The following is a 21,175-nucleotide window of genomic DNA, read 5'->3' on the forward strand; positions in this document are numbered from 1 at the left end:
ATCGCAAGATTGAGGGAAAAGGTCTCTTCTTACTTGTTAAATATCACTAGCTTTCCTCATTCGGACAGGTTCACAACTTTGATGTCTACTGTGGCATAGCAAAGTCTGTATGATGTCAAATAGGGATGTATCACATAGACTGCGTGGCCTAATGGATAAGGCGTCTGACTACGAATTAGAAGATTGAGGGTTCGAGTCCCTTCGTGGTCGTTTAATTTCATTAGCTCAGCTAATTTGAACATGTTTGCAAATTCCCGAAATAAGGCATTGGTCTCATTGCTTTGAAAAGCTTGGACATTGTTGTTCAACTTTTATAATCTAAGACTGAAAGGCCTGAGAAATATTGTGTCTGATTCGGCATCGCAAGATTGAGGGAAAAGGTCTCTTCTTACTTGTTAAATATCACTAGCTTTCCTCATTCGGACAGGTTCACAACTTTGATGTCTACTGTGGCATAGCAAAGTCTGTATGATGTCAAATAGGGATGTATCACATAGACTGCGTGGCCTAATGGATAAGGCGTCTGACTTCTAATCAGAAGATTGAGGGTTCGAGTCCCTTCGTGGTAATTTAATTTCATTAGCTCAGCTAATTTGAACATGTTTGCAAATTCCCGAAATAAGGCATTGGTCTCATTGCTTTGAAAAGCTTGGACACTGTTGTTCAACTTTTATAATCTAAGACTGAAAGGCCTGAGAAATATTGTGTCTGATTCGGCATCGCAAGATTGAGGGAAAAGGTCTCTTCTTACTTGTTAAATATCACGAGCTTTCCTCATTCGGACAGGTTCACAACTTTGATGTCTACTGTTGCATAGCAAAGTCTGTATGATGTCAAATAGGGTCATTTAATTTCATTAGCTCAGCTAATTCGTACATGTTTGCAATTTCCCTAAATAAGGCATTGGTCTTGTTGCTTTGAAAAGCTTGGACATTGTTGTTCAACTTTAATAATCTAAGACTGCAAGGCCTGAGAATTATTGTGTCTGAATCTGCATCACAAGATTGAAGGAAAGAGTATCTTTGTACTTGTTAAAAATCACTAGCTTTCCTCATTCGGACAGGTTCACAACTTTGATGTCTACTGTGGCATAGCAAAGTCTGTATGATGTCAAATAGGAATGTGTCACATAGACTGCGTGGCCTAATGGATAAGGCGTCTGACTTCAAATCAGAAGATTGAGGGTTCGAGTCCCTTCATGGTCGTTTAATTTCATTAGCTCAGCAAATTTGAACATGTTTGCAAATTCCCGAAATAAGGCATTGGTCTCATTGCTTTGAAAAGCTTGGACACTGTTGTTAAAATTTTATAATTTAAGACTGAAAGGCCTGAGAAATATTGTGTCTGATTCGGCATCGCAAGATTGAGGGAAAAGGTCTCTTCTTACTTGTTAAATATCACTAGCTTTCCTCATTCGGACAGGTTCACAACTTTGATGTCTACTGTGGCATAGCAAAGTCTGTATGATGTCAAATAGGCATGTATGACATAGACTGCATGGCCTAATGGATAAGGCGTCTGACTTTGAATCAGAAGATTGAGAGTTCGAGTCCCTTCGTGGTCTTTTAATTTCATTAGCTCAGCTAATTTGAACATGTTTGCAAATTCCCGAAATAAGGCATTGGTCTCATTGCTTTGAAAAGCTTGGACACTGTTGTTCAACTTTTATAATCTAAGACTGAAAGGCCTGAGAAATATTGTGTCTGATTCGGCATCGCAAGATTGAGGGAAAAGGTCTCTTCTTACTTGTTAAATATCACGAGCTTTCCTCATTCGGACAGGTTCACAACTTTGATGTCTACTGTTGCATAGCAAAGTCTGTATGATGTCAAATAGGGTCATTTAATTTCATTAGCTCAGCTAATTCGTACATGTTTGCAATTTCCCTAAATAAGGCATTGGTCTTGTTGCTTTGAAAAGCTTGGACACTGTTGTTCAACTTTTATAATCTAAGACTGAAAGGAATCAGAAATATTGTGTCTGATTCGGCATCGCAAGATTGAGGGAAAAGGTCTCTTCTTACTTGTTAAATATCACTAGCTTTCCTCATTCGGACAGGTTCACAACTTTGATGTCTACTGTGGCATAGCAAAGTCTGTATGATGTCAAATAGGGATGTATCACATAGACTGCGTGGCCTAATGGATAAGGCGTCTGACTACGAATTAGAAGATTGAGGGTTCGAGTCCCTTCGTGGTCGTTTAATTTCATTAGCTCAGCTAATTTGAACATGTTTGCAAATTCCCGAAATAAGGCATTGGTCTCATTGCTTTGAAAAGCTTGGACATTGTTGTTCAACTTTTATAATCTAAGACTGAAAGGCCTGAGAAATATTGTGTCTGATTCGGCATCGCAAGATTGAGGGAAAAGGTCTCTTCTTACTTGTTAAATATCACGAGCTTTCCTCATTCGGACAGGTTCACAACTTTGATGTCTACTGTTGCATAGCAAAGTCTGTATGATGTCAAATAGGGTCATTTAATTTCATTAGCTCAGCTAATTCGTACATGTTTGCAATTTCCCTAAATAAGGCATTGGTCTTGTTGCTTTGAAAAGCTTGGACATTGTTGTTCAACTTTAATAATCTAAGACTGCAAGGCCTGAGAATTATTGTGTCTGAATATGCATCACAAGATTGAAGGAAAGAGTATCTTTGTACTTGTTAAAAATCACTAGCTTTCCTCATTCGGACAGGTTCACAACTTTGATGTCTACTGTGGCATAGCAAAGTCTGTATGATGTCAAATAGGAATGTGTCACATAGACTGCGTGGCCTAATGGATAAGGCGTCTGACTTCAAATCAGAAGATTGAGGGTTCGAGTCCCTTCATGGTCGTTTAATTTCATTAGCTCAGCAAATTTGAACATGTTTGCAAATTCCCGAAATAAGGCATTGGTCTCATTGCTTTGAAAAGCTTGGACACTGTTGTTAAAATTTTATAATTTAAGACTGAAAGGCCTGAGAAATATTGTGTCTGATTCGGCATCGCAAGATTGAGGGAAAAGGTCTCTTCTTACTTGTTAAATATCACTAGCTTTCCTCATTCGGACAGGTTCACAACTTTGATGTCTACTGTGGCATAGCAAAGTCTGTATGATGTCAAATAGGCATGTCTGACATAGACTGCATGGCCTAATGGATAAGGCGTCTGACTTTGAATCAGAAGATTGAGGGTTCGAGTCCCTTCGTGGTCTTTTAATTTCATTAGCTCAGCTAATTTGAACATGTTTGCAAATTCCCGAAATAAGGCATTGGTCTCATTGCTTTGAAAAGCTTGGACACTGTTGTTCAACTTTTATAATCTAAGACTGAAAGGCCTGAGAAATATTGTGTCTGATTCGGCATCGCAAGATTGAGGGAAAAGGTCTCTTCTTACTTGTTAAATATCACGAGCTTTCCTCATTCGGACAGGTTCACAACTTTGATGTCTACTGTTGCATAGCAAAGTCTGTATGATGTCAAATAGGGTCATTTAATTTCATTAGCTCAGCTAATTCGTACATGTTTGCAATTTCCCTAAATAAGGCATTGGTCTTGTTGCTTTGAAAAGCTTGGACACTGTTGTTCAACTTTTATAATCTAAGACTGAAAGGAATCAGAAATATTGTGTCTGATTCGGCATCGCAAGATTGAGGGAAAAGGTCTCTTCTTACTTGTTAAATATCACTAGCTTTCCTCATTCGGACAGGTTCACAACTTTGATGTCTACTGTGGCATAGCAAAGTCTGTATGATGTCAAATAGGGATGTATCACATAGACTGCGTGGCCTAATGGATAAGGCGTCTGACTACGAATTAGAAGATTGAGGGTTCGAGTCCCTTCGTGGTCGTTTAATTTCATTAGCTCAGCTAATTTGAACATGTTTGCAAATTCCCGAAATAAGGCATTGGTCTCATTGCTTTGAAAAGCTTGGACATTGTTGTTCAACTTTTATAATCTAAGACTGAAAGGCCTGAGAAATATTGTGTCTGATTCGGCATCGCAAGATTGAGGGAAAAGGTCTCTTCTTACTTGTTAAATATCACGAGCTTTCCTCATTCGGACAGGTTCACAACTTTGATGTCTACTGTTGCATAGCAAAGTCTGTATGATGTCAAATAGGGTCATTTAATTTCATTAGCTCAGCTAATTCGTACATGTTTGCAATTTCCCTAAATAAGGCATTGGTCTTGTTGCTTTGAAAAGCTTGGACATTGTTGTTCAACTTTAATAATCTAAGACTGCAAGGCCTGAGAATTATTGTGTCTGAATATGCATCACAAGATTGAAGGAAAGAGTATCTTTGTACTTGTTAAAAATCACTAGCTTTCCTCATTCGGACAGGTTCACAACTTTGATGTCTACTGTTGCATAGCAAAGTCTGTATGATGCCAAATAGGGTCATTTAATTTCATTAGCTCAGCTAATTCGTACATGTTTGCTATTTCCATAAATAAGGCATTGGTCTTGTTGCTTTGAAAAGCTTGGACATTGTTGTTCAACTTTAATAATCTAAGACTGCAAGGCCTGAGAATTATTGTGTCTGAATATGCATCACAAGATTGAAGGAAAGAGTATCTTTGTACTTGTTAAAAATCACTAGCTTTCCTCATGCGGACAGGTTCACAACTTTGATGTCTACTGTGGCATAGCAAAGTCTGTATGATGTCAAATAGGAATGTATCACATAGAATGCGTGGCCTAATGGATAAGGCGTCTGACTTCGAATCAGAAGATTGAGTGTTCGAGTCCCTTCGTGGTAGTTTAATTTCATTAGATCAGCTAATTTGAACATGTTTTCAAATTCCCGAAATAAGGCATTGGTCTCATTGCTTTGAAAAGCTTGGACACTGTTGTTCAACTTTTATAATCTAAGACTGAAAGGCCTGAGAAATATTGTGTCTGATTCGGCATCGCAAGATTGAGGGAAAAGGTCTCTTCTTACTTGTTAAATATCACTAGCTTTCCTCATTCGGACAGGTTCACAACTTTGATGTCTACTGTTGCATAGCAAAGTCTGTATGATGTCAAATAGGGTCATTTAATTTCATTAGCTCAGCTAATTCGTACATGTTTGCAAATTCCCTAAATAAGGCATTGGTCTTGTTGCTTTGAAAAGCTTGGACATTGTTGTTCAACTTTAATAATCTAAGACTGAAAGGCCTGAGAATATTGTGTCTGATTCGGCATCGCAAGATTGAAGGAAAGAGTATCTTTTACTTGTTAAAAATCACTAGCTTTCCTCATTCGGACAGGTTCACAACTTTGATGTCTACTGTGGCATAGCAAAGTCTGTATGATGTCAAATAGGGATGTATCACATAGACTGCGTGGCCTAATGGATAAGGCGTCTGACTTCGAATCAGAAGATTGAGGGTTCGAGTCCCTTCGTGGTCGTTTAATTTCATTAGCTCAGCTAATTTGAACATGTTTGCAAATTCCCGAAATAAGGCATTGGTCTCATTGCTTTGAAAAGCTTGGACACTGTTGTTCAACTTTATAATCTAAGACTGAAAGGCCTGAGAAATATTGTGTCTGATTCGGCATCGCAAGATTGAGGGAAAAGGTCTCTTCTTACTTGTTAATATCACGAGCTTTCCTCATTCGGACAGGTTCACAACTTTGATGTCTACTGTTGCATAGCAAAGTCTGTATGATGTCAAATAGGGTCATTAATTTCATTAGCTCAGCTAATTCGTACATGTTTGCAATTTCCCTAAATAAGGCATTGGTCTTGTTGCTTTGAAAAGCTTGGACATTGTTGTTCAACTTTAATAATCTAAGACTGCAAGGCCTGAGAATTATTGTGTCTGAATATGCATCACAAGATTGAAGGAAAGAGTATCTTTGTACTTGTTAAAAATCACTAGCTTTCCTCATTCGGACAGGTTCACAACTTTGATGTCTACTGTGGCATAGCAAAGTCTGTATGATGTCAAATAGGAATTTAATCACATAGACTGCGTGGCCTAATGGATAAGGCGTCTGACTTCGAATCTAGAAGATTGAGGGTTCGAGTCCCTTCGTGGTCATTTAATTTCATTAGCTCAGCTAATTTGAACATGTTTGCAAATTCCCGAAATAAGGCATTGGTCTCATTGCTTTGAAAAGCTTGGACACTGTTGTTCAACTTTTATAATCTAAGACTGAAAGGCCTGAGAAATATTGTGTCTGATTCGGCATCGCAAGATTGAGGGAAAAGGTCTCTTCTTACTTGTTAAATATCACTAGCTTTCCTCATTCGGACAGGTTCACAACTTTGATGTCTACTGTGGCATATTCAAAGTCTGTATGATGTCAAATAGGGATGTATCACATAGACTGCGATGGCCTAATGGATAAGGCGTCTGACTTCTAATCAGAAGATTGAGGGTTCGAGTCCCTTCGTGGTAGTTTAATTTCATTAGCTCAGCTAATTTGAACATGTTTGCAAATTCCCGAAATAAGGCATTGGTCTCATTGCTTTGAAAAGCTTGGACACTGTTGTTCAACTTTTATAATCTAAGACTGAAAGGCCTGAGAAATATTGTGTCTGATTCGGCATCGCAAGATTGAGGGAAAAGGTCTCTTCTTACTTGTTAAATATCACGAGCTTTCCTCATTCGGACAGGTTCACAACTTTGATGTCTACTGTTGCATAGCAAAGTCTGTATGATGTCAAATAGGGTCATTTAATTTCATTAGCTCAGCTAATTCGTACATGTTTGCAATTTCCCTAAATAAGGCATTGGTCTTGTTGCTTTGAAAAGCTTGGACATTGTTGTTCAACTTTAATAATCTAAGACTGCAAGGCCTGAGAATTATTGTGTCTGAATATGCATCACAAGATTGAAGGAAAGAGTATCTTTGTACTTGTTAAAAATCACTAGCTTTCCTCATTCGGACAGGTTCACAACTTTGATGTCTACTGTGGCATAGCAAAGTCTGTATGATGTCAAATAGGAATGTAATCACATAGACTGCGTGGCCTAATGGATAAGGTGTCTGACTTCGCATCTAGAAGATTGAGGGTTCGAGTCCCTTCGTGGTCATTTAATTTCATTAGCTCAGCTAATTTGAACATGTTTGCAAATTCCCGAAATAAGGCATTGGTCTCATTGCTTTGAAAAGCTTGGACACTGTTGTTCAACTTTTATAATCTAAGACTGAAAGGCCTGAGAAATATTGTGTCTGATTCGGCATCGCAAGATTGAGGGAAAAGGTCTCTTCTTACTTGTTAAATATCACTAGCTTTCCTCATTCGGACAGGTTTACAACTTTGATGTCTACTGTGGCATATTTCAAAGTCTGTATGATGTCAAATAGGGATGTATCACATAGACTGCGATGCCTAATGGATAAGGCGTCTGACTTCGAACCAGAAGATTGAGGGTTCGAGTCCCTTCGTGGTCGTTTAATTTCATTAGCTAAGCTAATTTGAACATGTTTGCAAATTCCCGAAATAAGGCATTGGTCTCATTGCTTTGAAAAGCTTGGACACTGTTGTTCAACTCTTATAATCTAAGACTGAAAGGCCTGAGAAATATTGTGTCTGATTCGGCATCGCAAGATTGAGGGAAAAGGTCTCTTCTTACTTGTTAAATATCACTAGCTTTCCTCATTCGGACAGGTTCACAACTTTGATGTCTACTGTTGCATAGCAAAGTCTGTATGATGTCAAATAGGGTCATTTAATTTCATTAGCTCAGCTAATTCGTACATGTTTGCAATTTCCCTAAATAAGGCATTGGTCTTGTTGCTTTGAAAAGCTTGGACATTGTTGTTCAACTTTAATAATCTAAGACTGCAAGGCCTGAGAATTATTGTGTCTGAATATGCATCACAAGATTGAAGGAAAGAGTATCTTTGTACTTGTTAAAAATCACTAGCTTTCCTCATTCGGACAGGTTCACAACTTTGATGTCTATTGTGGCATAGCAAAGTCTGTATGATGTCAAATAGGAATGTATCACATAGACTGCGTGGCCTAATGGATAAGGCGTCTGACTTCGAATCAGAAGATTGAGGGTTCGAGTCCCTTCGTGGTCGTTTAATTTCATTAGCTCAGCTAATTTGAACATGTTTGCAAATTCCCGAAATAAGGCATTGGTCTCATTGCTTTGAAAAGCTTGGACACTGTTGTTCAACTTTTATAATCTAAGACTGAAAGGCCTGAGAAATATTGTGTCTGATTCGGCATCGCAAGATTGAGGGAAAAGGTCTCTTCTTACTTGTTAAATATCACTAGCTTTCCTCATTCGGACAGGTTCACAACTTTGATGTCTACTGTGGCATAGCAAAGTCTGTATGATGTCAAATAGGGAGTTATCACATAGACTGCGTGGCCTAATGGATAAGGCGTCTGACTTCGAATCAGAAGATTGAGGGTTCGAGTCCCTTCGTGGTCGTTTAATTTCATTAGCTTAGCTAATTTGAACATGTTTGCAAATTCCCGAAATAAGGCATTGGTCTCATTGCTTTGAAAAGCTTGGACACTGTTGTTCAACTCTTATAATCTAAGACTGAAAGGCCTGAGAAATATTGTGTCTGATTCGGCATCGCAAGATTGAGGGAAAAGGTCTCTTCTTACTTGTTAAATATCACTAGCTTTCCTCATTCGGACAGGTTCACAACTTTGATGTCTACTGTGGCATAGCAAAGTCTGTATGATGTCAAATAGGGTCATTTAATTTCATTAGCTCAGCTAATTCGTACATGTTTGCAATTTCCCTAAATAAGGCATTGGTCTTGTTGCTTTGAAAAGCTTGGACATTGTTGTTCAACTTTAATAATCTAAGACTGCAAGGCCTGAGAATTATTGTGTCTGAATATGCATCACAAGATTGAAGGAAAGAGTATCTTTGTACTTGTTAAAAATCACTAGCTTTCCTCATTCGGACAGGTTCACAACTTTGATGTCTATTGTGGCATAGCAAAGTCTGTATGATGTCAAATAGGAATGTATCACATAGACTGCGTGGCCTAATGGATAAGGCGTCTGACTTCGAATCAGAAGATTGAGGGTTCGAGTCCCTTCGTGGTCGTTTAATTTCATTAGCTCAGCTAATTTGAACATGTTTGCAAATTCCCGAAATAAGGCATTGGTCTCATTCCTTTGAAAAGCTTGGACACTGTTGTTCAACTTTTATAATCTAAGACTGAAAGGCCTGAGAAATATTGTGTCTGATTCGGCATCGCAAGATTGAGGGAAAAGGTCTCTTCTTACTTGTTAAATATCACGAGCTTTCCTCATTCGGACAGGTTCACAACTTTGATGTCTACTGTTGCATAGCAAAGTCTGTATGATGTCAAATAGGGTCATTTAATTTCATTAGCTCAGCTAATTCGTACATGTTTGCAATTTCCCTAAATAAGGCATTGGTCTTGTTGCTTTGAAAAGCTTGGACACTGTTGTTCAACTTTTATAATCTAAGACTGAAAGGAATCAGAAATATTGTGTCTGATTCGGCATCGCAAGATTGAGGGAAAAGGTCTCTTCTTACTTGTTAAATATCACTAGCTTTCCTCATTCGGACAGGTTCACAACTTTGATGTCTACTGTGGCATAGCAAAGTCTGTATGATGTCAAATAGGCATGTATGACATAGACTGCATGGCCTAATGGATAAGGCGTCTGACTTTGAATCAGAAGATTGAGGGTTCGAGTCCCTTCGTGGTCTTTTAATTTCATTAGCTCAGCTAATTTGAACATGTTTGCAAATTCCCGAAATAAGGCATTGGTCTCATTGCTTTGAAAAGCTTGGACACTGTTGTTCAACTTTTATAATCTAAGACTGAAAGGCCTGAGAAATATTGTGTCTGATTCGGCATCGCAAGATTGAGGGAAAAGGTCTCTTCTTACTTGTTAAATATCACGAGCTTTCCTCATTCGGACAGGTTCACAACTTTGATGTCTACTGTTGCATAGCAAAGTCTGTATGATGTCAAATAGGGTCATTTAATTTCATTAGCTCAGCTAATTCGTACATGTTTGCAATTTCCCTAAATAAGGCATTGGTCTTGTTGCTTTGAAAAGCTTGGACACTGTTGTTCAACTTTTATAATCTAAGACTGAAAGGAATCAGAAATATTGTGTCTGATTCGGCATCGCAAGATTGAGGGAAAAGGTCTCTTCTTACTTGTTAAATATCACTAGCTTTCCTCATTCGGACAGGTTCACAACTTTGATGTCTACTGTGGCATAGCAAAGTCTGTATGATGTCAAATAGGGATGTATCACATAGACTGCGTGGCCTAATGGATAAGGCGTCTGACTACGAATTAGAAGATTGAGGGTTCGAGTCCCTTCGTGGTCGTTTAATTTCATTAGCTCAGCTAATTTGAACATGTTTGCAAATTCCCGAAATAAGGCATTGGTCTCATTGCTTTGAAAAGCTTGGACATTGTTGTTCAACTTTTATAATCTAAGACTGAAAGGCCTGAGAAATATTGTGTCTGATTCGGCATCGCAAGATTGAGGGAAAAGGTCTCTTCTTACTTGTTAAATATCACGAGCTTTCCTCATTCGGACAGGTTCACAACTTTGATGTCTACTGTTGCATAGCAAAGTCTGTATGATGTCAAATAGGGTCATTTAATTTCATTAGCTCAGCTAATTCGTACATGTTTGCAATTTCCCTAAATAAGGCATTGGTCTTGTTGCTTTGAAAAGCTTGGACATTGTTGTTCAACTTTAATAATCTAAGACTGCAAGGCCTGAGAATTATTGTGTCTGAATATGCATCACAAGATTGAAGGAAAGAGTATCTTTGTACTTGTTAAAAATCACTAGCTTTCCTCATTCGGACAGGTTCACAACTTTGATGTCTACTGTTGCATAGCAAAGTCTGTATGATGCCAAATAGGGTCATTTAATTTCATTAGCTCAGCTAATTCGTACATGTTTGCTATTTCCATAAATAAGGCATTGGTCTTGTTGCTTTGAAAAGCTTGGACATTGTTGTTCAACTTTAATAATCTAAGACTGCAAGGCCTGAGAATTATTGTGTCTGAATATGCATCACAAGATTGAAGGAAAGAGTATCTTTGTACTTGTTAAAAATCACTAGCTTTCCTCATGCGGACAGGTTCACAACTTTGATGTCTACTGTGGCATAGCAAAGTCTGTATGATGTCAAATAGGAATGTATCACATAGAATGCGTGGCCTAATGGATAAGGCGTCTGACTTCGAATCAGAAGATTGAGTGTTCGAGTCCCTTCGTGGTAGTTTAATTTCATTAGATCAGCTAATTTGAACATGTTTTCAAATTCCCGAAATAAGGCATTGGTCTCATTGCTTTGAAAAGCTTGGACACTGTTGTTCAACTTTTATAATCTAAGACTGAAAGGCCTGAGAAATATTGTGTCTGATTCGGCATCGCAAGATTGAGGGAAAAGGTCTCTTCTTACTTGTTAAATATCACTAGCTTTCCTCATTCGGACAGGTTCACAACTTTGATGTCTACTGTGGCATAGCAAAGTCTGTATGATGTCAAATAGGGATGTATCACATAGACTGCGTGGCCTAATGGATAAGGCGTCTGATGTTGGAATCAGAATATTGAGGGTTTGAGTCCCTTCGTGGTCGTTTAATTTCATTAGCTCAGCTAATTTGAACATGTTTGCAAATTCCCGAAATAAGGCATTGGTCTCATTGCTTTGAAAAGCTTGGACACTGTTGTTAAAATTTTATAATCTAAGACTGAAAGGTCTGAGAAATATTGTGTCTGATTCGGCATCGCAAGATTGAGGGAAAAGGTCTCTTCTTACTTGTTAAATATCACTAGCTTTCCTCATTCGGACAGGTTCACAACTTTGATGTCTACTGTGGCATAGCAAAGTCTGTATGATGTCAAATAGGGATGTATCACATAGACTGCGTGGCCTAATGGATAAGGCGTCTGACTTCTAATCAGAAGATTGAGGGTTCGAGTCCCTTCGTGGTAATTTAATTTCATTAGCTCAGCTAATTTGAACATGTTTGCAAATTCCCGAAATAAGGCATTGGTCTCATTGCTTTGAAAAGCTTGGACACTGTTGTTAAAATTTTATAATCTAAGACTGAAAGGCCTGAGAAATATTGTGTCTGATTCGGCATCGCAAGATTGAGGGAAAAGGTCTCTTCTTACTTGTTAAATATCACTAGCTTTCCTCATTCGGACAGGTTCACAACTTTGATGTCTACTGTGGCATAGCAAAGTCTGTATGATGTCAAATAGGGATGTATCACATAGACTGAGTGGCCTAATGGATAAGGCGTCTGACTTCTAATCAGAAGATTGAGGGTTCGAGTCCCTTCGTGGTAATTTAATTTCATTAGCTCAGCTAATTTGAACATGTTTGCAAATTCCCGAAATAAGGCATTGGTCTCATTGCTTTGAAAAGCTTGGACATTGTTGTTCAACTTTTATAATCTAAGACTGAAAGGCCTGAGAAATATTGTGTCTGATTCGGCATCGCAAGATTGAGGGAAAAGGTCTCTTCTTACTTGTTAAATATCACGAGCTTTCCTCATTCGGACAGGTTCACAACTTTGATGTCTACTGTTGCATAGCAAAGTCTGTATGATGTCAAATAGGGTCATTTAATTTCATTAGCTCAGCTAATTCGTACATGTTTGCAATTTCCCTAAATAAGGCATTGGTCTTGTTGCCTTCAAAAGCTTGGAAATTGTTGTTCAACTTTAATAATCTAAGACTGCAAGGCCTGAGAATTATTGTGTCTGAATCTGCATCACAAGATTGAAGGAAAGAGTATCTTTGTACTTTTAAAAATCACTAGCTTTCCTCATTCGGACAGGTTCACAACTTTGATGTCTACTGTGGCATAGCAAAGTCTGTATGATGTCAAATAGGAATGTATCACATAGACTGCATGGCCTAATGGATAAGGCATCTGACTTCGAATCAGAAGATTGAGGGTTCGAGTCCCTTCGTGGTCTTTTAATTTCATTAGCTCAGCTAATTTGAACATGTTTGCAAATTCCCGAAATAAGGCATTGGTCTCATTGCTTTGAAAAGCTTGGACACTGTTGTTCAACTTTTATAATCTAAGACTGAAAGGCCTGAGAAATATTGTGTCTGATTCGGCATCGCAAGATTGAGGGAAAAGGTCTCTTCTTACTTGTTAAATATCACGAGCTTTCCTCATTCGGACAGGTTCACAACTTTGATGTCTACTGTTGCATAGCAAAGTCTGTATGATGTCAAATAGGGTCATTTAATTTCATTAGCTCAGCTAATTCGTACATGTTTGCAATTTCCCTAAATAAGGCATTGGTCTTGTTGCTTTGAAAAGCTTGGACATTGTTGTTCAACTTTAATAATCTAAGACTGCAAGGCCTGAGAATTATTGTGTCTGAATATGCATCACAAGATTGAAGGAAAGAGTATCTTTGTACTTGTTAAAAATCACTAGCTTTCCTCATTCGGACAGGTTCACAACTTTGATGTCTACTGTGGCATAGCAAAGTCTGTATGATGTCAAATAGGAATTTAATCACATAGACTGCGTGGCCTAATGGATAAGGTGTCTGACTTCGCATCTAGAAGATTGAGGGTTCGAGTCCCTTCGTGGTCATTTAATTTCATTAGCTCAGCTAATTTGAACATGTTTGCAAATTCCCGAAATAAGGCATTGGTCTCATTGCTTTGAAAAGCTTGGACACTGTTGTTCAACTTTTATAATCTAAGACTGAAAGGCCTGAGAAATATTGTGTCTGATTCGGCATCGCAAGATTGAGGGAAAAGGTCTCTTCTTACTTGTTAAATATCACTAGCTTTCCTCATTCGGACAGGTTTACAACTTTGATGTCTACTATGGCATATTTCAAAGTCTGTATGATGTCAAATAGGGATGTATCACATAGACTGCGATGCCTAATGGATAAGGCGTCTGACTTCGAACCAGAAGATTGAGGGTTCGAGTCCCTTCGTGGTCGTTTAATTTCATTAGCTAAGCTAATTTGAACATGTTTGCAAATTCCCGAAATAAGGCATTGGTCTCATTGCTTTGAAAAGCTTGGACACTGTTGTTCAACTCTTATAATCTAAGACTGAAAGGCCTGAGAAATATTGTGTCTGATTCGGCATCGCAAGATTGAGGGAAAAGGTCTCTTCTTACTTGTTAAATATCACTAGCTTTCCTCATTCGGACAGGTTCACAACTTTGATGTCTACTGTTGCATAGCAAAGTCTGTATGATGTCAAATAGGGTCATTTAATTTCATTAGCTCAGCTAATTCGTACATGTTTGCAATTTCCCTAAATAAGGCATTGGTCTTGTTGCTTTGAAAAGCTTGGACATTGTTGTTCAACTTTAATAATCTAAGACTGCAAGGCCTGAGAATTATTGTGTCTGAATATGCATCACAAGATTGAAGGAAAGAGTATCTTTGTACTTGTTAAAAATCACTAGCTTTCCTCATTCGGACAGGTTCACAACTTTGATGTCTATTGTGGCATAGCAAAGTCTGTATGATGTCAAATAGGAATGTATCACATAGACTGCGTGGCCTAATGGATAAGGCGTCTGACTTCGAATCAGAAGATTGAGGGTTCGAGTCCCTTCGTGGTCGTTTAATTTCATTAGCTCAGCTAATTTGAACATGTTTGCAAATTCCCGAAATAAGGCATTGGTCTCATTCCTTTGAAAAGCTTGGACACTGTTGTTCAACTTTTATAATCTAAGACTGAAAGGCCTGAGAAATATTGTGTCTGATTCGGCATCGCAAGATTGAGGGAAAAGGTCTCTTCTTACTTGTTAAATATCACTAGCTTTCCTCATTCGGACAGGTTCACAACTTTGATGTCTACTGTGGCATAGCAAAGTCTGTATGATGTCAAATAGGGAGTTATCACATAGACTGCGTGGCCTAATGGATAAGGCGTCTGACTTCGAATCAGAAGATTGAGGGTTCGAGTCCCTTCGTGGTCGTTTAATTTCATTAGCTTAGCTAATTTGAACATGTTTGCAAATTCCCGAAATAAGGCATTGGTCTCATTGCTTTGAAAAGCTTGGACACTGTTGTTCAACTCTTATAATCTAAGACTGAAAGGCCTGAGAAATATTGTGTCTGATTCGGCATCGCAAGATTGAGGGAAAAGGTCTCTTCTTACTTGTTAAATATCACTAGCTTTCCTCATTCGGACAGGTTCACAACTTTGATGTCTACTGTGGCATAGCAAAGTCTGTATGATGTCAAATAGGGTCATTTAATTTCATTAGCTCAGCTAATTCGTACATGTTTGCAATTTCCCTAAATAAGGCATTGGTCTTGTTGCTTTGAAAAGCTTGGACATTGTTGTTCAACTTTAATAATCTAAGACTGCAAGGCCTGAGAATTATTGTGTCTGAATATGCATCACAAGATTGAAGGAAAGAGTATCTTTGTACTTGTTAAAAATCACTAGCTTTCCTCATTCGGACAGGTTCACAACTTTGATGTCTATTGTGGCATAGCAAAGTCTGTATGATGTCAAATAGGAATGTATCACATAGACTGCGTGGCCTAATGGATAAGGCGTCTGACTTCGAATCAGAAGATTGAGGGTTCGAGTCCCTTCGTGGTCGTTTAATTTCATTAGCTCAGCTAATTTGAACATGTTTGCAAATTCCCGAAATAAGGCATTGGTCTCATTCCTTTGAAAAGCTTGGACACTGTTGTTGAACTTTTATAATCTAAGACTGAAAGGCCTGAGAAATATTGTGTCTGATTCGGCATCGCAAGATTGAGGGAAAAGGTCTCTTCTTACTTGTTAAATATCACTAGCTTTCCTCATTCGGACAGGTTCACAACTTTGATGTCTACTGTGGCATAGCAAAGTCTGTATGATGTCAAATAGGGAGTTATCACATAGACTGCGTGGCCTAATGGATAAGGCGTCTGACTTCGAATCAGAAGATTGAGGGTTCGAGTCCCTTCGTGGTCGTTTAATTTCATTAGCTTAGCTAATTTGAACATGTTTGCAAATTCCCGAAATAAGGCATTGGTCTCATTGCTTTGAAAACCTTGGACACTGTTGTTCAACTTTTATAATCTAAGACTGAAAGGCCTGAGAAATATTGTGTCTGATTCGGCATCGCAAGATTGAGGGAAAAGGTCTCTTCTTACTTGTTAAATATCACTAGCTTTCCTCATTCGGACAGGTTCACAACTTTGATGTCTACTGTGGCATAGCAAAGTCTGTATGATGTCAAATAGGGTCATTTAATTTCATTAGCTCAGCTAATTCGTACATGTTTGCAATTTCCCTAAATAAGGCATTGGTCTTGTTGCTTTGAAAAGCTTGGACATTGTTGTTCAACTTTAATAATCTAAGACTGCAAGGCCTGAGAATTATTGTGTCTGAATATGCATCACAAGATTGAAGGAAAGAGTATCTTTGTACTTGTTAAAAATCACTAGCTTTCCTCATTCGGACAGGTTCACAACTTTGATGTCTATTGTGGCATAGCAAAGTCTGTATGATGTCAAATAGGAATGTATCACATAGACTGCGTGGCCTAATGGATAAGGCGTCTGACTTCGAATCAGAAGATTGAGGGTTCGAGTCCCTTCGTGGTCGTTTAATTTCATTAGCTCAGCTAATTTGAACATGTTTGCAAATTCCCGAAATAAGGCATTGGTCTCATTCCTTTGAAAAGCTTGGACACTGTTGTTGAACTTTTATAATCTAAGACTGAAAGGCCTGAGAAATATTGTGTCTGATTCGGCATCGCAAGATTGAGGGAAAAGGTCTCTTCTTACTTGTTAAATATCACTAGCTTTCCTCATTCGGACAGGTTCACAACTTTGATGTCTACTGTGGCATAGCAAAGTCTGTATGATGTCAAATAGGGAGTTACCACATAGACTGCGTGGCCTAATGGATAAGGCGTCTGACTTAGAATCAGAAGATTGAGGGTTCGAGTCCCTTCGTGGTCGTTTAATTTCATTAGCTTAGCTAATTTGAACATGTTTGCAAATTCCCGAAATAAGGCATTGGTCTCATTGCTTTGAAAAGCTTGGACACTGTTGTTCAACTTTTATAATCTAAGACTGAAAGGCCTGAGAAATATTGTGTCTGATTCGGCATCGCAAGATTGAGGGAAAAGGTCTCTTCTTACTTGTTAAATATCACTAGCTTTCCTCATTCGGACAGGTTTACAACTTTGATGTCTACTGTGGCATATTTCAAAGTCTATATGATGTCAAATAGGGATGTATCACATAGACTGCGATGCCTAATGGATAAGGCGTCTGACTTTGAACCAGAAGATTGAGGGTTCGAGTCCCTTCGTTGTCTTTAATTTCATTAGCTAAGCTAATTTGAACATGTTTGCAAATTCCCGAAATAAGGCATTGGTCTCATTGCTTTGAAAAGCTTGGACACTGTTGTTCAACTCTTATAATCTAAGACTGAAAGGCCTGAGAAATATTGTGTCTGATTCGGCATCGCAAGATTGAGGGAAAAGGTCTCTTCTTACTTGTTAAATATCACTAGCTTTCCTCATTCGGACAGGTTCACAACTTTGATGTCTACTGTGGCATAGCAAAGTCTGTATGATGTCAAATAGGGAGTTATCACATAGACTGCGAGGCCTAATGGATAAGGCGTCTGACTTCGAATCAGAAGATTGAGGGTTCGAGTCCCTTCGTGGTCGTTTAATTTCATTAGCTTAGCTAATTTGAACATGTTTGCAAATTCCCGAAATAAGGCATTGGTCTCATTGCTTTGAAAAGCTTGGACACTGTTGTTCAACTTTTATAATCTAAGACTGAAAGGCCTGAGAAATATTGTGTCTGATTCGGCATCGCAAGATTGAGGGAAAAGGTCTCTTCTTACTTGTTAAATATCACTAGCTTTCCTCATTCGGACAGGTTTACAACTTTGATGTCTACTGTGGCATATTTCAAAGTCTGTATGATGTCAAATAGGGATGTATCACATAGACTGCGATGCCTAATGGATAAGGCGTCTGACTTCAAACCAGAAGATTGAGGGTTCGAGTCCCTTCGTGGTCGTTTAATTTCATTAGCTAAGCTAATTTGAACATGTTTGCAAATTCCCGAAATAAGGCATTGGTCTCATTGCTTTGAAAAGCTTGGACACTGTTGTTCAACTCTTATAATCTAAGACTGAAAGGCCTGAGAAATATTGTGTCTGATTCGGCATCGCAAGATTGAGGGAAAAGGTCTCTTCTTACTTGTTAAATATCACTAGCTTTCCTCATTCGGACAGGTTCACAACTTTGATGTCTACTGTGGCATAGCAAAGTCTGTATGATGTCAAATAGGGTCATTTAATTTCATTAGCTCAGCTAATTCGTACATGTTTGCAATTTCCCTAAATAAGGCATTGGTCTTGTTGCTTTGAAAAGCTTGGACATTGTTGTTCATCTTTAATAATCTAAGACTGCAAGGCCTGAGAATTATTGTGTCTGAATATGCATCACAAGATTGAAGGAAAGAGTATCTTTGTACTTGTTAAAAATCACTAGCTTTCCTCATTCGGACAGGTTCACAACTTTGATGTCTACTGTGGCATAGCAAAGTCTGTATAATGTCAAATAGGAATGTATCACATAGACTGCGTGGCCTAATGGATAAGGCGTCTGACTTCGAATCAGAAGATTGAGGGTTCGAGTCCCTTCGTGGTCGTTTAATTTCATTAGCTCAGCTAATTTGAACATGTTTGCAAATTCCCGAAATAAGGCATTGGTCTCATTCCTTTGAAAAGCTTGGACACTGTTGTTGAACTTTTATAATCTAAGACTGAAAGGCCTGAGAAATATTGTGTCTGATTCGGCATCGCAAGATTGAGGGAAAAGGTCTCTTCTTACTTGTTAAATATCACTAGCTTTCCTCATTCGGACAGGTTCACAACTTTGATGTCTACTGTGGCATAGCAAAGTCTGTATGATGTCAAATAGGAATGTATCACATAGACTGCGTGGCCTAATGGATAAGGCGTCTGACTTCGAATCAGAAGATTGAGGGTTCGAGTCCCTTCGTGGTCGTTTAATTTCATTAGCTCAGCTAATTTGAACATGTTTGCAAATTCCCGAAATAAGGCATTGGTCTCATTCCTTTGAAAAGCTTGGACACTGTTGTTCAACTTTTATAATCTAAGACTGAAAGGCCTGAGAAATATTGTGTCTGATTCGGCATCGCAAGATTGAGGGAAAAGGTCTCTTCTTACTTGTTAAATATCACTAGCTTTCCTCATTCGGACAGGTTTACAACTTTGATGTCTACTGTGGCATATTTCAAAGTCTATATGATGTCAAATAGGGATGTATCACATAGACTGCGATGCCTAATGGATAAGGCGTCTGACTTCGAACCAGAAGATTGAGGGTTCGAGTCCCTTTGTTGTCTTTAATTTCATTAGCTAAGCTAATTTGAACATGTTTGCAAATTCCCGAAATAAGGCATTGGTCTCATTGCTTTGAAAAGCTTGGACACTGTTGTTCAACTCTTATAATCTAAGACTGAAAGGCCTGAGAAATATTGTGTCTGATTCGGCATCGCAAGATTGAGGGAAAAGGTCTCTTCTTACTTGTTAAATATCACTAGCTTTCCTCATTCGGACAGGTTCACAACTTTGATGTCTACTGTGGCATAGCAAAGTCTGTATGATGTCAAATAGGGAGTTATCACATAGACTGCGAGGCCTAATGGATAAGGCGTCTGACTTCGAATCAGAAGATTGAGGGTTCGAGTCCCTTCGTGGTCGTTTAATTTCATTAGCTTAGCTAATTTGAACATGTTTGCAAATTCCCGAAATAAGGCATTGGTCTCATTGCTTTGAAAAGCTTGGACACTGTTGTTCAACTTTTATAATCTAAGACTGAAAGGCCTGAGAAATATTGTGTCTGATTCCGCATCGCAAGATTGAGGGAAAAGGTCTCTTCTTACTTGTTAAATATCACTAGCTTTCCTCATTCGGACAGGTTTACAACTTTGATGTCTACTGTGGCATATTTCAAAGTCTGTATGATGTCAAATAGGGATGTATCACATAGACTGCGATGCCTAATGGATAAGGCGTCTGACTTCAAACCAGAAGATTGAGGGTTCGAGTCCCTTCGTGGTCGTTTAATTTCATTAGCTAAGCTAATTTGAACATGTTTGCAAATTCCCGAAATAAGGCATTGGTCTCATTGCTTTGAAAAGCTTGGACACTGTTGTTCAACTCTTATAATCTAAGACTGAAAGGCCTGAGAAATATTGTGTCTGATTCGGCATCGCAAGATTGAGGGAAAAGGTCTCTTCTTACTTGTTAAATATCACTAGCTTTCCTCATTCGGACAGGTTCACAACTTTGATGTCTACTGTGGCATAGCAAAGTCTGTATGATGTCAAATAGGGTCATTTAATTTCATTAGCTCAGCTAATTCGTACATGTTTGCAATTTCCCTAAATAAGGCATTGGTCTTGTTGCTTTGAAAAGCTTGGACATTGTTGTTCATCTTTAATAATCTAAGACTGCAAGGCCTGAGAATTATTGTGTCTGAATATGCATCACAAGATTGAAGGAAAGAGTATCTTTGTACTTGTTAAAAATCACTAGCTTTCCTCATTCGGACAGGTTCACAACTTTGATGTCTACTGTGGCATAGCAAAGTCTGTATAATGTCAAATAGGAATGTATCACATAGACTGCGTGGCCTAATGGATAAGGCGTCTGACTTCGAATCAGAAGATTGAGGGTTCGAGTCCCTTCGTGGTCGTTTAATTTCATTAGCTCAGCTAATTTGAACATGTTTGCAAATTCCCGAAATAAGGCATTGGTCTCATTCCTTTGAAAAGCTTGGACACTGTTGTTCAACTTTTATAATCTAAGACTGAAAGGCCTGAGAAATATTGTGTCTGATTCGGCATCGCAAGATTGAGGGAAAAGGTCTCTTCTTACTTGTTAAATATCACTAGCTTTCCTCATTCGGACAGGTTCACAACTTTGATGTCTACTGTGGCATAGCAAAGTCTGTATGATGTCAAATAGGAATGTATCACATAGACTGCGTGGCCTAATGGATAAGGCGTCTGACTTCGAATCAGAAGATTGAGGGTTCGAGTCCCTTCGTGGTCGTTTAATTTCATTAGCTCAGCTAATTTGAACATGTTTGCAAATTCCCGAAATAAGGCATTGGTCTCATTCCTTTGAAAAGCTTGGACACTGTTGTTCAACTTTTATAATCTAAGACTGAAAGGCCTGAGAAATATTGTGT

General features: G+C 38.5%; 27 non-coding genes across 27 annotated transcripts; all 27 read left to right on the plus strand.

Annotated features, from left to right (window-relative positions):
• Nucleotides 1–137: 137 nt before the first annotated feature.
• On the plus strand, nt 138–210 carry trnar-acg (transfer RNA arginine (anticodon ACG)). The gene has a single exon. It is a non-coding gene; the product is annotated as a tRNA-Arg (tRNA).
• A 286-nt stretch (nt 211–496) lies between these two features.
• Nucleotides 497–569, plus strand: trnar-ucu (transfer RNA arginine (anticodon UCU)). Its single transcript has one exon. It is a non-coding gene; the product is annotated as a tRNA-Arg (tRNA).
• A 563-nt stretch (nt 570–1,132) lies between these two features.
• On the plus strand, nt 1,133–1,205 carry trnastop-uca (transfer RNA opal suppressor (anticodon UCA)). The gene has a single exon. It is a non-coding gene; the product is annotated as a tRNA-Sec (tRNA).
• Nucleotides 1,206–1,491: 286 nt separating this feature from the next.
• On the plus strand, nt 1,492–1,564 carry trnaq-uug (transfer RNA glutamine (anticodon UUG)). The gene has a single exon. It is a non-coding gene; the product is annotated as a tRNA-Gln (tRNA).
• A 563-nt stretch (nt 1,565–2,127) lies between these two features.
• On the plus strand, nt 2,128–2,200 carry trnar-acg (transfer RNA arginine (anticodon ACG)). The gene has a single exon. It is a non-coding gene; the product is annotated as a tRNA-Arg (tRNA).
• Nucleotides 2,201–2,763: 563 nt separating this feature from the next.
• trnastop-uca (transfer RNA opal suppressor (anticodon UCA)) lies at nt 2,764–2,836 on the plus strand. Its single transcript has one exon. It is a non-coding gene; the product is annotated as a tRNA-Sec (tRNA).
• A 286-nt stretch (nt 2,837–3,122) lies between these two features.
• trnaq-uug (transfer RNA glutamine (anticodon UUG)) lies at nt 3,123–3,195 on the plus strand. Its single transcript has one exon. It is a non-coding gene; the product is annotated as a tRNA-Gln (tRNA).
• A 563-nt stretch (nt 3,196–3,758) lies between these two features.
• trnar-acg (transfer RNA arginine (anticodon ACG)) lies at nt 3,759–3,831 on the plus strand. The gene has a single exon. It is a non-coding gene; the product is annotated as a tRNA-Arg (tRNA).
• A 1,474-nt stretch (nt 3,832–5,305) lies between these two features.
• trnar-ucg (transfer RNA arginine (anticodon UCG)) lies at nt 5,306–5,378 on the plus strand. Its single transcript has one exon. It is a non-coding gene; the product is annotated as a tRNA-Arg (tRNA).
• Nucleotides 5,379–6,301: 923 nt separating this feature from the next.
• Nucleotides 6,302–6,373, plus strand: trnar-ucu (transfer RNA arginine (anticodon UCU)). Its single transcript has one exon. It is a non-coding gene; the product is annotated as a tRNA-Arg (tRNA).
• A 1,563-nt stretch (nt 6,374–7,936) lies between these two features.
• Nucleotides 7,937–8,009, plus strand: trnar-ucg (transfer RNA arginine (anticodon UCG)). Its single transcript has one exon. It is a non-coding gene; the product is annotated as a tRNA-Arg (tRNA).
• A 286-nt stretch (nt 8,010–8,295) lies between these two features.
• Nucleotides 8,296–8,368, plus strand: trnar-ucg (transfer RNA arginine (anticodon UCG)). The gene has a single exon. It is a non-coding gene; the product is annotated as a tRNA-Arg (tRNA).
• A 563-nt stretch (nt 8,369–8,931) lies between these two features.
• On the plus strand, nt 8,932–9,004 carry trnar-ucg (transfer RNA arginine (anticodon UCG)). The gene has a single exon. It is a non-coding gene; the product is annotated as a tRNA-Arg (tRNA).
• Nucleotides 9,005–9,567: 563 nt separating this feature from the next.
• trnaq-uug (transfer RNA glutamine (anticodon UUG)) lies at nt 9,568–9,640 on the plus strand. The gene has a single exon. It is a non-coding gene; the product is annotated as a tRNA-Gln (tRNA).
• A 563-nt stretch (nt 9,641–10,203) lies between these two features.
• trnar-acg (transfer RNA arginine (anticodon ACG)) lies at nt 10,204–10,276 on the plus strand. The gene has a single exon. It is a non-coding gene; the product is annotated as a tRNA-Arg (tRNA).
• A 1,559-nt stretch (nt 10,277–11,835) lies between these two features.
• trnar-ucu (transfer RNA arginine (anticodon UCU)) lies at nt 11,836–11,908 on the plus strand. The gene has a single exon. It is a non-coding gene; the product is annotated as a tRNA-Arg (tRNA).
• A 286-nt stretch (nt 11,909–12,194) lies between these two features.
• Nucleotides 12,195–12,267, plus strand: trnar-ucu (transfer RNA arginine (anticodon UCU)). The gene has a single exon. It is a non-coding gene; the product is annotated as a tRNA-Arg (tRNA).
• A 2,197-nt stretch (nt 12,268–14,464) lies between these two features.
• trnar-ucg (transfer RNA arginine (anticodon UCG)) lies at nt 14,465–14,537 on the plus strand. Its single transcript has one exon. It is a non-coding gene; the product is annotated as a tRNA-Arg (tRNA).
• Nucleotides 14,538–14,823: 286 nt separating this feature from the next.
• On the plus strand, nt 14,824–14,896 carry trnar-ucg (transfer RNA arginine (anticodon UCG)). Its single transcript has one exon. It is a non-coding gene; the product is annotated as a tRNA-Arg (tRNA).
• A 563-nt stretch (nt 14,897–15,459) lies between these two features.
• trnar-ucg (transfer RNA arginine (anticodon UCG)) lies at nt 15,460–15,532 on the plus strand. The gene has a single exon. It is a non-coding gene; the product is annotated as a tRNA-Arg (tRNA).
• A 286-nt stretch (nt 15,533–15,818) lies between these two features.
• trnar-ucg (transfer RNA arginine (anticodon UCG)) lies at nt 15,819–15,891 on the plus strand. The gene has a single exon. It is a non-coding gene; the product is annotated as a tRNA-Arg (tRNA).
• Nucleotides 15,892–16,454: 563 nt separating this feature from the next.
• On the plus strand, nt 16,455–16,527 carry trnar-ucg (transfer RNA arginine (anticodon UCG)). The gene has a single exon. It is a non-coding gene; the product is annotated as a tRNA-Arg (tRNA).
• A 286-nt stretch (nt 16,528–16,813) lies between these two features.
• trnal-uag (transfer RNA leucine (anticodon UAG)) lies at nt 16,814–16,886 on the plus strand. The gene has a single exon. It is a non-coding gene; the product is annotated as a tRNA-Leu (tRNA).
• Nucleotides 16,887–18,529: 1,643 nt separating this feature from the next.
• Nucleotides 18,530–18,602, plus strand: trnar-ucg (transfer RNA arginine (anticodon UCG)). Its single transcript has one exon. It is a non-coding gene; the product is annotated as a tRNA-Arg (tRNA).
• Nucleotides 18,603–18,888: 286 nt separating this feature from the next.
• trnar-ucg (transfer RNA arginine (anticodon UCG)) lies at nt 18,889–18,961 on the plus strand. Its single transcript has one exon. It is a non-coding gene; the product is annotated as a tRNA-Arg (tRNA).
• A 1,643-nt stretch (nt 18,962–20,604) lies between these two features.
• Nucleotides 20,605–20,677, plus strand: trnar-ucg (transfer RNA arginine (anticodon UCG)). Its single transcript has one exon. It is a non-coding gene; the product is annotated as a tRNA-Arg (tRNA).
• A 286-nt stretch (nt 20,678–20,963) lies between these two features.
• Nucleotides 20,964–21,036, plus strand: trnar-ucg (transfer RNA arginine (anticodon UCG)). The gene has a single exon. It is a non-coding gene; the product is annotated as a tRNA-Arg (tRNA).
• Nucleotides 21,037–21,175: the final 139 nt, after the last annotated feature.

This window comes from Oncorhynchus kisutch, linkage group LG20, assembly GCF_002021735.2.
Source record: "Oncorhynchus kisutch isolate 150728-3 linkage group LG20, Okis_V2, whole genome shotgun sequence".
Lineage (NCBI taxonomy): Eukaryota > Metazoa > Chordata > Actinopteri > Salmoniformes > Salmonidae > Oncorhynchus > Oncorhynchus kisutch.